This window comes from Salvelinus fontinalis, chromosome 4 (genome assembly GCF_029448725.1).
Source record: "Salvelinus fontinalis isolate EN_2023a chromosome 4, ASM2944872v1, whole genome shotgun sequence".
Lineage (NCBI taxonomy): Eukaryota > Metazoa > Chordata > Actinopteri > Salmoniformes > Salmonidae > Salvelinus > Salvelinus fontinalis.
The window spans coordinates 69,655,417-69,667,431 of record NC_074668.1 but is presented as its reverse complement, the minus strand read 5'-3'; the positions used below and the strand labels follow the sequence as shown (position 1 = coordinate 69,667,431).

General features: G+C 51.7%; 1 protein-coding gene across 28 annotated transcripts in view; it reads left to right on the top strand.

Moving 5' to 3' along the window:
- Positions 1 to 12,015, top strand: part of LOC129852718 (CUGBP Elav-like family member 4) — a 189,368-nt gene that overhangs the window by 24,753 nt on the left and 152,600 nt on the right. The gene's annotated exons all lie outside the window — the stretch shown is intronic.

Below are 12,015 nucleotides of genomic sequence, written 5' to 3'. Positions count from 1 at the left end.
GGGAGAGGTGGATGGGGCTGGGGACTTCTCTGTGGCGGGTTAATCAGCTGTTTGCAGTGCTCTGTCTGGATCTCCTGGGTAATACATTGAGCGTTCGTTCCACACACCACTAACACTGCTGTAATGGAGTCCCTCTGAGACCACCTCTTGTCTTTTAATTCTCACTGCTCTCTAATGAGGTGATTGTTGTGATTGGACTACATACAGCAGAGGTTCCTGCCTTAATGGCTCGTATCTAGAAAAGGGTCAATGCTATGTCTATGAGATTTGGGTAAACGTGAGTTATAGGTGGATGCAAGCTCCCAGCAAGAGGTCAGTCCTTCAATCTGCAGCAGAACCACATAGAGATCCATCCTCCCATCCTTCCCTCGCTCTCCTTAATAAAGAGGCTGTGTGAGGTGGCAGGCCAACCCTCATAAGGATGTTTTCATCAGGCCATCACGCTCTGAGGTCCTCCATGACAGCCCTTTGATGCTCCAGCTCTTCCGCTATGATATGTCCAGACTGGGCTGGCTGTTTCAGGCCTGACTGTGCAGTCTGGATGCGTCCGCCTCAAACTGTCAGGAAACTTAAATGTGCAGGCCTTAAAATGGATCATCAGGCAGGTTGCAGGCCCTTTGGAAAATAAAACCAGTCGACCAAAAACAGGGCTTGAATTGCACATGAACTCGATGAATGAAGGCTATCATGCCGGCCAGTCCTTGTCTGCGGTCTGCCAGAGACCAAAACAGGCAGGGCCAGAGCAATATGGCTCACCCGGCTCACTTTGATCGGCTCCTGGCTTGTCTTGAAGAGAATTGCCTTTTGAGGGCAGAGGGTGAGGGACGATAAGAGCTTTCCAATTCCTCTGTCGTTTTTCAAAGTGCCATGTTTCCATCGTTATTGTCAGTCTGTTTGAGAAGAGGACTCTCTGGAGCTGGGAGAGAGAGGGGGGGGGGGGGGGATGGTATGTGTGTGATCTGCAAGGAGTCACCAGGGGTGTCGCGCAGATTAACTGAGAATCTCAAATTCTGGGGAGCTTTAAATTCCCGTTCTTTCATACCTTTCGTGAGACTAATTCTCAGTCTTAGCCAATGTCTCTTACCCATGCTGCCGTCCAAGAGGCCATTCTGCTTTGTTGGGTAGTTTTTGTGTTTTTGCAAAAAAAACGCATTTGTTTACATGTCCAGTGTCATCATGGTGTCTTTATGTCCCGTCGCTGTGATCTGCCAGGCAGGAGACAGTGTGCACACTACAGTAATGTCATCAGAGGCTAAACAGCCTCCCCTGGCATGCTTATAGGGCGTTATGTTTACATGCCTATTCAGCATGTTCCCCAATGTAGGGCATGCAGCGTGGTCTTTGGACAGGTTAGGTCATCTCTGTGAATGATTTCTCCACGGATCCGATTAATTTACCCCTTCCCCTATAAACACGCTCCAGAACATCTCTCCGCTGTTTGCCTAATGGCCTCCCAACACGCTGCTTTTGGAGCCGGTAGAATCTTGAAAAGAAGCCTCTTCTTCTTCTTTCCCTTCCAGGCCGTGTGGCGGAGGCATCCTCTACTCCAATTAGCTGCTGGTGGAGGATGAAACGGGCCTGTTAATGGGCGCTACGTAAGCCCAACAGCCAATTATAAAGTCTGCTGCGGAAAAGGACCCAGCATCTCTTTCTCTTCTACTATCATCCTCTTCCTTTCTATACCTTTCGTGTCTCTCGCACTTGAACCCCCCCCCTTCTTCCTCCCCCCCCCTCTCTCACTCCTCCTTCCTCCTGTCTTTTTGTCTTGCTGATGTGTGTGTTGAGGTGCTGCCCCAGCCTCATGCTTGTCATTTCATCATGCGTGGAGGTGTCTGTGGAGAGATCCACATTTCTTGCTTTCTGACTGAGAGCTCCACAAGCACCTGAACCCTTTATTAATAACCAGGCAGCCAAGCGCAACCGCTGTCTGACTTTAGCCAGGGAGGTAAGTAGAAAGGGGAAAAAGTTCCCCACCCAGGAGTTTAGAACTGTTTATCCTCATACTTCGAAGGGCAAGCCTGAAGGTTCTGCTTCCACTAAATTGAGTAATAGAATATCATGTTTTTCCTGTAGTTTTTTTCCTTCTAATTTAGTATATATTTATTTTGCTGGGAAAGGCAGAGAAAATTGACTTACTGTGTCACATACATAGAAATGGGTCAGGGGGGAGATGTTGGATGTCACTGAACACGTTCGACGGACCAGTTCGTACATGTTTGACACTCCCAGCTTTACAACACAGATGCTGCCTGAACAGTCTGTGTATATTTTAGTCTTTGTCTTTGTACGTGCCAGTAAGAACATGCCAGCAGTAGCCTCCATCACTCTTATTTCCCATCATCCTTATTTAAGCTTCCCCTACACACACACACACACACACACACACACACACACACACACACACACACACACACACACACACACACACACACACACACACACACACACACACACACACACACACACACACACACACACACACACCCCCCCCGTTGATCCCCCCCACCCCCACCTATAATCCATGCTCGCATTCCTCTTTATCTCTGTGTAAAGACGTGTTAATTGATATATTTAGTGGCGGGGCCTCATCAGGATTCAGGGTAAGGCTGTCTGTCTGTGACGCAGCATCACCGTATCTTATCAGAGGACACACTAAGCTTCCTTCGACAGGGTCCACCTCTGGACCGCCACACCACAGCCTCAAGGCAGCTTAAACTAATTACTGAAGCCATACAGGGCCCGGCCCGCCATTCTTTTAAAGGACAAATTGTGTTCTGTTGCTGGTCAATTTGCCCTGTGTGCAAGATTTGTCAACCTCCAGCGCCCACGAGCCATTCCTGTTCTGCGAAAAGACAAAAGGCCTGGATCTAGATATGAGAGAACTGAGGGAAGTCTTCTATTTCTGCCCCGGCTAGCCTCCCGCCTGGCTCCAGATATGAGAGAACTGACGGAAGTCTTCTATGTCTGCCCCGGCTAGCCTCCCGCCTGGCTCCAGATATGAGAGAACTGAGGGAACTCTTCTATGTCTGCCCCGGCTAGCCTCCTGCCTGGATCCAGATATGAGAGAACTGAGGGAAGTCTTCTATGTCTGCCCCGGCTAGCCTCCCGCCTGACTCCAGATATGAGAGAACTGAGGGAAGTCTTCTATGTCTGCCCCGGCTAGCCGCCCGCCTGGATCCAGATATGAGAGAACTGAGGGAAGTCTTCTATGTCTGCCCCGGCTAGCCTCCCGCCTGGCTCCAGATATGAGAGAACTGAGGGAAGTCTTCTATGTCTGCCCCGGCTAGCCTCCCGCCTGGCTCCAGATATGAGAGAACTGAGGGAAGTCTTCTATGTCTGCCCCGGCTAGCCTCCCGCCTGGCTCCAGATATGAGAGAACTGAGGGAAGTCTTCTATGTCTGCCCCGGCTAGCCTCCCGCCTGGATCCAGATATGAGAGAACTGAGGGAAGTCTTCTATGTCTGCCCCGGCTAGCCTCCCGCCTGGATCCAGATATGAGAGAACTGAGGGAAGTCTTCTATGTCTGCCCCGGCTAGCCTCCCGCCTGGCTCCAGATATGAGAGAACTGAGGGAAGTCTTCTATGTCTGCCCCGGCTAGCCTCCCGCCTGGCTCCAGATATGAGAGAACTGAGGGAAGTCTTCTATGTCTGCCCCGGCTAGCCTCCCGCCTGGCTCCAGATATGAGAGAACTGAGGGAAGTCTTCTATGTCTGCCCCGGCTAGCCTCCCGCCTGGCTCCACACCATCAATTACATCTATATCGCTTTCTCTCTTTTCCCCGACCGCTTTAGAGGAGAAATTAAAAAGAGAGCGTTGTTTTTTCTTATCCCCCTGGGATGAAACCATTTTCTACGCTGCTGCACCGACTACGGCCGTCCTCCCGATTTAAAGAGTGAATGGAATCGCAACGAAGGGATGGAACTCCATATTGTCTTCCATTATGATGCCAGTGCTCCTGAAATAGGGTTGCAAAATTCCGGTAACGTTCAATGAATTCCCTGGTTTTCTTGAAATCCTGATTGGGTGATTTCCATAATCAAGAGGGAATAAGCAGGAAATCCATAATCCTCCAACCAGGATTTCTGGTAAACCGGGGAATTTATTGAAAGTTCACAGAATTTTACAATCCTATCCTAAAGACTGTGCCTCACAAATTAATTTGGTTCCATGTGATGGGGGTTTTAACCTTCCTGAGTGCAAATGTTATTCCTACCAGCCTGCATGGGGAGCCTCCTTTTACAATCAACTGGAAGGAGGGCAAACATCAGTCATAGTGAAGTTGCCCTTAACCAGAGCGTAAAAATGGCAGGCCATGGGCGCTGGACAGATGAAAGGCAGAAATCGTGCACTTTAAAGACCGCAGGGCTGCAGAGCTTAGTGTAAAGAGAACAGGACCGAGAACCAAAACCATTTGTCCTCTCAGTACTTTACGGAACTCCAAAGACTTAAAAGCCAGGTTGTTAGTATGGATACATATACTGTATGATCAATGACTGTATCAGGTACAATGAAGGTGACCTATAATTACCTTTAAGGAATGTGCAGTGCCATAGCTGTAGAGAGAATATTGGGTGTATTGTTTTGTATGTTGTGTATATTTTTGCTCTGGTGTGCAGTCAAAAGAATCTGTACTGACCTCCCAGCTCCTCGATTCTCGCTCCTCACACACCCTTTTCAGCTCCTCTCTCCTCACACACCCCTCCTCTCCCAGCTTCTCTCTCCTCACACACCCCTCCTCTCCCAGATCCTCTTTCCTCACACACCCCTCCTCTCCCAGCTCCTCTCTCCTCACACACTCCTCCCAGTTCCTCCCTCCTCACACACCCTTCTCAGCCCCTCTTTCCTCACACAGCCCTCCCAGCTCCTTTCTCCTCACACACCCCTACCAGCTCCTCTCTCCTCACACACCCCTCTCAGCTCCTCTCTCCTCACACACCCCTCTCAGCTCCTCTCTCATCACACACCCCTACCAGCTCCTCTCTCCTCACACACCCCTACCAGCTCCTCTCTCCTCACACACCCCTCCCAGCTCCTCTCTCCTCACACACCCCTCTCAGCTCCTCTCTCATCACACACCCCTCTCAGCTCCTACCAGCTCCTCTCTCCTCACACACCCCTCCAGCTCCTCTCTCCTCACACACCCCTCTCAGCTCCTCTCTCCTCACACACCCCTCTCAGCTCCTCTCTCATCACACACCCCTACCAGCTCCTCTCTCCTCACACACCCCTACCAGCTCCTCTCTCCTCACACACCCCTCCCAGCTCCTCTCTCCTCACACACCCCTCTCAGCTCCTCTCTCATCACACACCCCTACCAGCTCCTCTCTCCTCACACACCCCTACCAGCTCCTCTCTCCTCACACACCCCTCCAGCTCCTCTCTCCTCACACACCCCATTCTCTCTCCTCACATACCCCTCCCAGCCTCTCTCTCCTCACACACCCCTCTCAGCTCCTCTCTCCTCACACACCCCATTCTCTCTCCTCACACACCCCATTCTCTCTCCTCACACACCCCTCCCAGCTCCTCTCTCCTCACACACCCCTCTCAGCTCCTCTCTCCTCACACACCCCATTCTCTCTCCTCACACACCCCTACCAGCTCCTCTCTCCTCACACACCCCTCTCAGCTCCTCTCTCCTCACACACCCCATTCTCTCTCCTCACACACCCCTCTCAGCTCCTCTCTCCTCACACACCCCATTCTCTCTCCTCACACACCCCTCCCAGCTCCTCTCTCCTCACACACCCCATTCTCTCTCCTCACACACCCCTCCCAGCTCCTCTCTCCTCACACACCCCATTCTCTCTCCTCACACACCCCTCCCAGCTCCTCTCTCCTCACACACCCCATTCTCTCTCCTCACACACCCCTACCAGCTCCTCTCTCCTCACACACCCCTCTCAGCTCCTCTCTCCTCACACACCCCATTCTCTCTCCTCACACACCCCTCTCAGCTCCTCTCTCCTCACACACCCCATTCTCTCTCCTCACACACCCCTCCCAGCTCCTCTCTCCTCACACACCCCATTCTCTCTCCTCACACACCCCTCCCAGCTCCTCTCTCCTCACACACCCCATTCTCTCTCCTCACACACCCCTCCCAGCTCCTCTCTCCTCACACATCCCTCTCAGCTCTTCTCTCCTCACACACCCTTCCTAGCTCCTTTCTCCTCACACACCCCTCTCAGCTTCTCTCTCCTCTTACACCGCTCTCAGCTCCTCTCTCCTCACACACCCCTCTCAGCTCCTCTCTCCTCTTACACCGCTCTCAACTCCTCTCTCCTCACACACCCCTCTCAACCTCTCTCTCCTCACACACCCCTCCCAGCTCCTCTCTCCTCACACACCCCTCCCAACTTCTCTCCTGATACACCCCTCCCAGCTCCTCTCTCCTCACACACCCCACACAACTTCTCTCTCCTCACACACCCCTCCCAGCTCCTCTCCTCTCTCCTCACACACCCCTCCCAGCACCTCTCCTCTCTTCTCACACACCCCCCCAGCTCCTCTCTCCTCACACACCCTCCCAGCACCTCTCCTCTCTCCTCACACACCCCTCCCAGCTCCTCTCTCCTCACACACCCCACCCATCTTCTCTCTCCTCACACACCCCTCCCAGCTCCTCTCCTCTCTCCTCACACACCCCCCCAGCTCCTCTCTCCTCACACACCCCTCCCAGCTCCTTTCTCCTTTCTCCTCACACACCCCTCCCAGCTCCTCTCTCCTCACACACCCCTCCCAGCTCCTCTCCTCTCTCCTCACACACCCCTCCCCAGCTCCTCTCTCCTCACACACCCCTCCCAGCTCCTCTTCTCTCTCCTCACACACCCCTCCCAGCTCCTCTCTCCTCACACACCCCTCCCAGCTCTTCTCCTCTCTCCTCACACACTTCTCCCAACTCCTCTCTCCTCACACACCCCTCCCAGCTCCTCTCCTCTCTCCTCACACACTCCTCCCAACTCCTCTCTCCTCACACACCCCTCCCAGCTCCTCTCCTCTCTCCTCACACACCCCTCCCAGCTCCTCTCCTCTCTCCTCACACACCCCTCCCAGCTCCTCTCCTCTCTCCTTACACACCCCTCCCAGCTCCTCTCCTCTCTCCTCACACACTTCTCCCAACTCCTCTCTCCTCACACACCCCTCCCAGCTCCTCTCCTCTCTCCTCACACCCCCCTCCCAGCTCCTTTTTCCTCTCTCCAGACACACCCCTCCCATCTCCTCTCCCCTCATACACCCATCCCCCACCCACCCACACATTCTTTGTAGCTGACAGGTGGAGCCGGAGCCCAACTCTACCGGTGCATGGCATCCTGCTCTAATGTATCTGCTTCCAAGGCTCTAATGAGGCAGAACTGGTAAATGTGAGGACAGTATTGTTAACATTGCTGCCTCACTGGGATGGATAGTGATGGGAAGTGCCTGGATGCTGTGGTGTCGTGTCCATGACAGATAGACCTAGTCAACCACTCATCTTCTTCCTCATACTCTTCCTCTTCTATGACTCTTTACTGAGCCTCCCTGTGCTGTGTTGTGTGTGCTGTGCTGTACTGTGCTGTGTTGTGTGTGCTGTGCTGTACTGTGCTGTGTTGTGTGTGCTGTGCTGTACTGTGCTGTGTTGTGTGTGCTGTGCTGTACTGTGCTGTGTTGTGTGTGCTGTGTTGTGTGTGCTGTGCTGTGCTGTGCTGTACTGTGCTGTGTTGTGTGTGCTGTGCTGTACTGTGCTGTGTTGTGTGTGCTGTGCTGTACTGTGCTATGTGGCACTGTAATGTGCTGTGCCGGCAGGCCAGGCCAGTGCCCAACCCATTCGAATTCCCAGCACACTATAGCAATCACCAAAGACATCAAGACAATCTGCGCCTATTTGTAAAAAAAAACAAAAAAAAAAAAACATGGTGTTGCTGAGTTCAGCAGAAGCACGAACTGAGCAGAACAGAACTGAGCAGAACAGAACTGAGCAGAACAGAACTGAGCAGAACAGAGCAGAACAGAACAGAGCAGAACAGAACTGAGCAGAACAGAACTGAGCAGAACAGAACTGAGCAGAACAGAACTGAGCAGAACAGAACAGAGCAGAACAGAACTGAGCAGAACAGAGCAGAACAGAACAGAGCAGAACAGAGCAGAACCAAGCAGAACAGAGCAGAACTGAGCAGAACTGAGCAGAACTGAGCAGAACAGAGCAGAACCAAGCAGAACAGAGCAGAACTGAGCAGAACAGAACAGAACAGAACAGAGCAGAACAGAGCAGAACCAAGCAGAACAGAGCAGAACTGAGCAGAACTGAGCAGAACAGAGCAGAACAGAGCAGAACCAAGCAGAACAGAGCAGAACAGAGCAGAACCAAGCAGAACAGAGCAGAACAGAGCAGAACAGAGCAGAACCAAGAAGAACAGAGCAGAACCAAGCAGAACCGAGCAGAACAGAGCAGAACAGAGCAGAACTGAGCAGAACAGAGCAGAACAGAGCAGAACAGAGCAGAACCGAGCAGAACCGAGCAGAACCAAGCAGAACAGAGCAGAACTGAGCAGAACAGAGCGGAACAGAGCAGAACCAAGCAGAACAGAGCAGAACTGAGCAGAACAGAGCAGAACCGAACAGAACAGAGCAGAACCGAGCAGAACCGAGCAGAACAGAGCAGAACAGAGCAGAACAGAGCAGAACAGAGCAGGACCAAGCAGAACAGAGCAGAACAGAGCAGAACAGAGCAGAACTGAGCAGAACAGAGCAGAACCGAGCAGAACCGAGCAGAACCGAGCAGAACCGAGCAGAACAGAGCAGAACCGAGCAGAACCGAACAGAACAGAGCAGAACAGAACAGAGCAGAACCGAACAGAACCGAACAGAACAGAGCAGAACAGAACAGAGCAGAACAGAGCAGAACTGAGCAGAACCGAACAGAACAGAGCAGAACAGAACAGAGCAGAACAGAGCAGAACAGAACAGAGCAGAACAGAGCAGAACAGAGCAGAACCGAGCAGAACAGAGCAGAACTGAGCAGAACAGAGCAGAACAGAGCAGAACCGAACAGAACAGAGCAGAACCGAACAGAACAGAACAGAGCAGAACAGAGCAGAACTGAGCAGAACCGAACAGAACAGAGCAGAACAGAACAGAGCAGAACAGAACAGAGCAGAACAGAGCAGAACAGAGCAGAACCGAGCAGAACTGAGCAGAACTGAGCAGAACTGAGCAGAACAGAGCAGAACAGAGCAGAACTGAGCAGAACAGAGCAGAACAGAGCAGAACAGAGCAGAACTGAGCAGAACAGAGCAGAACAGAGCAGAACAGAGCAGAACCGAGCAGAACAGAGCAGAACAGAGCAGAACTGAGCAGAACAGAGCAGAACAGAGCAGAACAGAGCAGAACCGAACAGAACAGAGCAGAACAGAGCAGAACCGAACAGAACCGAACAGAACAGAGCAGAACAGAGCAGAACTGAGCAGAACTGAACAGAACAGAACAGAGCAGAACAGAGCAGAACCGAACAGAACCGAGCAGAACAGAGCAGAACAGAGCAGAACAGAGCAGAACCAAGCAGAACGGAGCAGAACGGAGCAGAACAGAGCAGAACAGAGCAGAACCGAACAGAACAGAGCAGAACAGAGCAGAACCAAGCAGAACAGAGCAGAACTGAGCAGAACAGAGCAGAGCAGAACAGAGCAGAACTGAGCAGAACAGAGCAGAACAGAACCAAGCAGAACAGAGCAGAACCGAGCAGAACCGAGCAGAACAGAGCAGAACCAAGCAGAACAGAGCAGAACAGAGCAGAACAGAGCAGAACCGAACAGAACAGAGCAGAAGAGAGCAGAACCGAACAGAACAGAGCAGAACAGAACAGAGCAGAGCAGAACCGAACAGAACAGAGCAGAACCGAACAGAACAGAGCAGAACAGAGCAGAACTGAGCAGAACAGAGCAGAACAGAGCAGAACGTAGCAGAACTGAGCAGAACCGAACAGAACAGAGCAGAACAGAGCAGAGCAGAACAGAGCAGAACCGAACAGAACAGAGCAGAACAGAGCAGAACAGAGCAGAACTGAGCAGAACTGAGCAGAACAGAGCAGAACCGAGCAGAACCGAACAGAACAGAGCAGAACCGAGCAGAACAGAGCAGAACTGAGCAGAACAGAGCAGAACCGAGCAGAACAGAGCAGAACCGAGCAGAACAGAGCAGGACCGAGCAGAACAGAGCAGAACGGAGCAGAACAGAGCAGAACCAAGCAGAACAGAGCAGAACAGAACAGAGCAGAACAGAGCAGAACAGAACAGAGCAGAACCGAACAGAACAGAGCAGAACAGAGCAGAACCGAACAGAACGGAGCAGAACAGAGCAGAACCGAACAGAACAGAGCAGAACCAAGCAGAACAGAGCAGAACCGAGCAGAACCGAGCAGAACCGAGCAGAACAGAGCAGAACAGAGCAGGACCGAGCAGAACCAAGCAGAACAGAGCAGAACCGAGCAGAACAGAGCAGGACCGAGCAGAACAGAGCAGAACGGAACAGAACCAAGCAGAACAGAGCAGAACCGAACCGAACGGAACAGAACAGAATAGAACCGAGCAGAACAGAGCAGAACTGAGCAGAACTGAGCAGAACAGAGCAGAACCGAGCAGAACAGAGCAGAACCGAGCAGAACAGAGCAGGACCGAGCAGAACAGAGCAGAACGGAGCAGAACAGAGCAGAACCAAGCAGAACAGAGCAGAACAGAACAGAGCAGAACAGAGCAGAACAGAACAGAGCAGAACCGAACAGAACAGAGCAGAACAGAGCAGAACCGAACAGAACAGAGCAGAACAGAGCAGAACCGAACAGAACAGAGCAGAACCAAGCAGAACAGAGCAGAACAGAGCAGAACAGAGCAGAACCGAGCAGAACAGAGCAGAACAGAGCAGAACAGAGCAGAACAGAGCAGGACCGAGCAGAACCAAGCAGAACAGAGCAGAACCGAGCAGAACAGAGCAGGACCGAGCAGAACAGAGCAGAACGGAACAGAACCAAGCAGAACAGAGCAGAACCGAACCGAACGGAACAGAGCAGAACCGAGCAGAACCGAGCAGAACAGAGCAGGACTGGGCAGAACAGAGCAGTACCGAGCAGAACAGAGCAGAACCGAACAGAACAGAGCAGAACCAAGCAGAACGGAGCAGAACCGAGCAGAACAGAGCAGCCAGACTCATCAAACAGTGCAGTTAATCACACACAGACGGCTGCAAACTCTCTGCTGATTCACACACGCGCACACACAGACAAACACACAGACAAATACACACAAACTCCCAGAAAGCAGAAGAGATATAAGGCTTTTATCTGTCCCAGGACAGTAAACGTGCTGTGTGTTGTCCTGTGTACAGGAATTGTAGAGGGAGGGCGTCAGCGTGGCTTTAAAGTTAGTGTGAGGTGCTAAAGTGATGAGTCATCAGGGAGCTAGCGTGGAGACACACACTAGTGGAGTGGGCTTGCATAATTAACACGGAGCATCACCAGGACAAACTCCTCCATCGTCGTGCCTAAAGGATTAACTATTCCACCCAGCGCCATGCTCCTCTCCCCTCCTCTCCTCTTCTCTCCCCCTCCATTTAAGAAAGTGACCTTGCAGCTGTTTACATGCCAATTAATTAAAGACTTGAAGAGTGCTGAGAGAGAAAGTCAAAGTGTAATCAAAGGTCCCTCCCTCCCGCTGCGTGTGAAGACTGTGTGTTAGCATGACTTTGTTTTCCAGGAATCTAAACTGGTGTGTTGTTCTAGATAATGGATGATAAGTGTTAATGGAAGATAAGCCTGGGCTGTTGTTGATGTTTGCTCTGTCTTAGGTGTAGTGTATAGGGTAGAATATGGTATTAGTAGTGTATAGGGTAGAATATGGTATTAGTAGTGTATACGGTAGAATATGTTATTAGTAGTGTATAGTGTAGAATATGTTATTAGTAGTGTATAGGGTAGAATATGGTATTAGTAGTGTATACGGCAGAATATGTTATTAGTAGTGTATAGTGTAGAATATGGTATTAGTAGT